This window comes from Euphorbia lathyris, chromosome 1 (genome assembly GCF_963576675.1).
Source record: "Euphorbia lathyris chromosome 1, ddEupLath1.1, whole genome shotgun sequence".
NCBI classification, from domain to species: Eukaryota; Viridiplantae; Streptophyta; class Magnoliopsida; order Malpighiales; family Euphorbiaceae; genus Euphorbia; species Euphorbia lathyris.
The window spans coordinates 18,111,198-18,116,415 of NC_088910.1; positions in this window are offsets into that span (position 1 = coordinate 18,111,198).

Below are 5,218 nucleotides of genomic sequence, written 5' to 3' on the forward strand. Positions count from 1 at the left end.
GGCAACACCATTCATTCCTCAAAAATCTTAATGGAGGGATTAGTTGCCGCTTCATGTTCATGGAAAGAACAATTGGATACGGGAATATAATATATGAAATTATTTTAGGAACCAAACACATTATTTCGGTTCCATGGACTGATAAAGAACCATTCCCTATCCTTGACTATAAATTCCTAAGGGATTTGTCCAGAGAATTTTCCGAGTTGGCCCACAATTTCTTTCTGCGGAAGAAAGACAGATCTTTGTGCAAGCGAAGATTGCTCGTTATCAGGCTATGTGAATTCCAATTCAACAGGGATGAGAAATTAGTTTACTTTGTTTTGTTTTATTTTACTTTCTGTGTGTATAGTTTGTACATAGGTTTGTTTTTGTGTTTGTTCTTTATGTAATTTGTATATATGTTTTCTAATTTTAATAACTCTATCAAGTTTGATTCTTTGATTCTTTTTGCTTAAAATACGTTAACCATACAAGTTATATGAATACATCTGAATCTGTGTTTAAATGAAACAGTATAATTTTTACATGAATCTGTCATTATTTTTAATAAATCTGTATTCATTTCAGAAATGTTTCTGAACAATCTGACTTTTCATATATATTACATACCAATACGGTATCATCATTAATAACTATTGAACAAGTTCATGAACATTCATTTTATATGATAATTCTAAGTTTTGTTCTGTACATATGTTTTTCAATTTTGATAGCATATCAACTTTGATTCTTTGGTTATTTTTTATTAGTATATGTTAACTATGCAAGTTATTAGAATGAATCTGTATATAATATTAAAATGAAACAGTATAACCTTCAAACATGAATGTGTTTATGATGTTAAAATAAATCTGTCTATCATTTCATTGATCTGAAGCATTCAGATTTGCCTATACGTTCCTTGTCCATTTCCGTTCTTGTTCATTTGTGAATAAGTGATTAATAATTTGATTTTTTTAATTTTCATTTGTTTGTTTTTGTATATAGGATCGTTTTTAATTTTTCTAGTACATATGTTTTTCTTCATTTATGTACACATGTGTTATGCAATAAGAATTCAAATTCATTTCATACTTTAATCTTATGTTCTGGTTTATGTCTGTTAAAATTTATACACTATTAGCAAATGAATCTGTTCATATATATCTTCAATGCTAATAAGTTATAATCAATATTAACTATTGAACCTGATAGTGAATTTTCATTTTAAATTAAATCGTCAAGTTTACTTTTTAGTTTTTGATTCATTTATGTTAACATTGCTAATTATTAACATGTACCAGTGCATATATCTTTTCATATGAATCTGTATGAAATTTAAATCATCTACTTAAGTTTTAATGTTTAAGTTTTACCGTGAATTGGTGACTAATTGAACTTCCGTTAATGTACATTTATTTTTACCTCTTAGAAGATTAATTTCGATTCAAATGCTTATTCATTCAACTTATGTGAATTAATGAACATTGATTCTGCATTAACTCTGTTTAAATCATTTATTTGTTTCATTACTCCAATTTCCTATGGCTAAACCTTTGGTTTACCTTGAATTTAATGTTTTAATTTGTGTTTTTAAGTTTCAGGTATACATTTACTTAATTTTAGGACATATTTACCCAGAAAATTGCACAAACGGAGTTTTTACGCACATTTTGTCGCTACCAGGTGCAGATTCTCGGCCGAGAATTGATAATTCTCGGTAACTTCAGCGAAAACATGTAATTTTCAGTGAGATTTTCTCTCTGAAAATAACGTGTCGCGACCGAGAATCTGGATTCTCGGTCGCGACACGCGCCCTGTAGGACGGAAATAGGACCAAATTTATCCAATTTTGCAACCTTTTCCTATTTCTACATTAATTCCTAACACCTATATTCATACCTATATATACCTATTCCTTACACAAACCTAACATCACCCTCCAAATTACACAAATTACACATACTCCATACCCTACTCCTCTATTTGTATATCTCGCCTAAACATAAGACAGTCACTTATCAGGTTTCCTCTACCTCCATTCAGCATTATTTCAGATGGGAACGGGTAGCGGTCCAAACACTTTTATGAACATCACACAATTATTGACTTTAAGGTTACTCTTTCCCATGCTAAAGGGGAATGAGAGGATTACATTTAGGAATTTAGGTTAATTTTATGAAGATGGGGATGGCGAGATGAGTATTTGGTTTGGATTTCCTACACAATAATTTATTGTTAAGCCCATCGATTTTCAAACTAATCCGGTTTGGACATAGTTTGCCTAGATTTGATAAGTTTATAAAGATCAGGATTCGAAGTCCGGCTTTGTTTGTTCATTTTTGGATTACATCTTCTAAGATTTCGTGGTCGTTAGCTTTGGATTACTTATTGACAAATTAAGTCCATGTTTCCATTTTTCAACCAATAAGCACGTTACTAATTATTTTCCGATATTGGATTATGCCACAACTTTTACACATTCACTTAGTGGTTAGCCACTGTTGGCTAGTTTTGCAAGTTCGATGTTGGTATTTCATGTTCACATGGTAATAGTATTAATGAGGATGGTACTTAGCAGACATGTTTTAGTGGGGATGACGATATGCATAAAGATGTAGAGGATGATGAAGGTGCGGAGGAGGCGCCTGTTGATGCCTAAACACAAGCACAAGGGCATGTTGGTGATTAGCACAATCTTGATCATCAAGTTAAATTGCAACAAATTTTGAACCCAATGAATGCACACAACAATCTTGATATTGTTGAAGACAATCTAAAGATGCGTTCGAAGAATTTACGCGGTGGATACCATTATCCATACTTTAAGGAGCGAGCACGCGTCACCCGATGCCGGTTGTTATCATTTTTCCGTCGTCAAGGCGTCGTGACCACACCATCTCCACCGGGTTCACCTTCACAAGAATAGGTTTTATCTTATCTTTTCTCCACTCATTTATCTTTTATGTTATTTTTGATTATGTTTGGTACAATTTCTATTTCTATTTATGTTGGATACAATCCATTTCATATTTATCTATTTCGTACAATTTTGCTTTATTTCGTACAAATTTTTCGTGTTTTATCAATTTTTGCACCAATGAGGACATGGTCCAAATTAAGTGTGGGAGGAGATATTGCATATATCATTTTTAGTATGAATAAATGCAACAAATAATTTTTAAGCAACAATTATAAATGCAACACTTGTTTTATGCAAATGCAACATATATTGCAACACAATTTATTAAACATTATTAATTTTACATTTTCATATGTTTAAAATATTTTAACTTATGATTATTTTTAGGTTATCATTATCGTTAGAAATAATATTTCTATACGGGTAATATTTTTCAAATTTTTCACAAATCTTCGATACAATTTTAAGTAAAATTGTCTCGAGTGAATGTATTAAAATAAATTCTTTATTTTAATCTCTATTTTATATCATGAATTCATGATAAAATAAATCATATTTTAAATTTTCAATTAGGTTTATAGGCATTAAATTGAACTAACATTTTTTAGCTCGGTTTGATTTCGTCTTACATTAACACCAATTGAAGTTTTTAAGGAAACTTTAGCCATAATACATGTTGAATTTTAAGTCAATATATGATGAATGTGCTATCTTTCTTTTTCCCAATTTACAATTTAAATTTTATAATTCATATTAATTAATCAATTAGTTGAATTCTTAACTTTTGGCCACGATTGAGACCAACCTTATCACAATCGAGGTATGAAAGGGAAGAAAATTAAGTACCGTTTACTTTTGGCCACGATTGCGACCACCCTTATCACAATCGAGGTATGGAAGAAACGTTTAAATAATAATAAGCGTGTTTAAGTTTAAAGTCACGATTGCGTCCACCCATGGCATGGTCGGTACCTCTTAAGCGAACACTAGGCAATAAAATACGTACAAAGTTACGATCAAGACTACCCTTATCTCGGGCGTAACTAAGAAAATAAATTAAAATTAAGTACTTATTTAAAATAATATATCTTATATATTAGTTTAGGTTTGGGAAAGGAAATTTTGTGCTTTGAAATGCCTTGAGACGAAAGATTCAATAATATGCGTGCTTATATCGTCCAGAATACTTCAAATTCAAAATTGAAAATACAAGACAAATGATATATCGTATTTATACTAAGTTAAGTTTGATATTTTGCGTATAAATTTGCCATGCGAAGGTAGTCTTTTCGGCTTAACTAATTTAAAAGGTAATACAAAGATATATGTTTTATTTTCATAAAGAGATTAGTCAAAGAATAAATTCAGTGAAATTTTGCTCGGGACTAGCAAAAGATTAAGTGTGGAGATTTGTTAAGCCCAAAATATACCTAAAATATCATTAAATATTTACATCAGTTTTGCTATGAATTCGTGCTTTTTATATCTGTTTAGAGTACTTTTACGTTCGAATATATTTCTTTCATGCAAGGTACCTAAATATTTGGTAAAATCCAAATAGGAACAAAAAGAGGTCAAAAACAAAGGAAAAACCCTAAGTTAGGAGCCAAAAGACGAAGAAATCAGCACACCGATTCGAGGAAGACAAGAACGAAGTCAGAAACGGGAGAAAAAAATTCCAATTCTCGGTTGAGAATCCAAATTCTCGGCAGAGAATTTGTGGACCGCGACCGAGAATCCAAATTCTCGGTCGCAACACGCGTCGTCCAGCTCTCTCTCCCTTTCATCTGAAGGCTGAAAAATCACCTCCCCATTCTCGGCCGAGAATTAATTATTCTCAGTAAGATCAGAAATTCTGCCAAGCACAATATACACATGTTTAAATTCCAAGAAACACCTTCGTTCGGGTGGATAGAAACGTCTCTTCGCAGCGGACATGACTCTCCACAACGGACACGACACTTCAATCACGACCCTTCAACATCTATAAATAAAGAGTTGATGGAGAGTTGAAAAGACAATATATAGAGAGAATTAGATTTTCAGATTAGTGCAAGAGTTATGCAGAAACTCTGACTCAGAAATGAGTTAGAGATTAGAGTTCGATTCTGTAAAAAGCATTATGGTGTACACACATTGTTTATTCCATAATAACAAACACAGTAGCGTTTAGATTTTTTCATATTAGTTCACATTTTGGTAGAGGCCGACCGTATCCCTATTACGAAGTTACAGCGAGAAGATTGAGTAGAGAATCCGCCCCTGAGTCTGACAAACTCTAACGAAACCCAAGGAAAGGATTGACAACCCGTT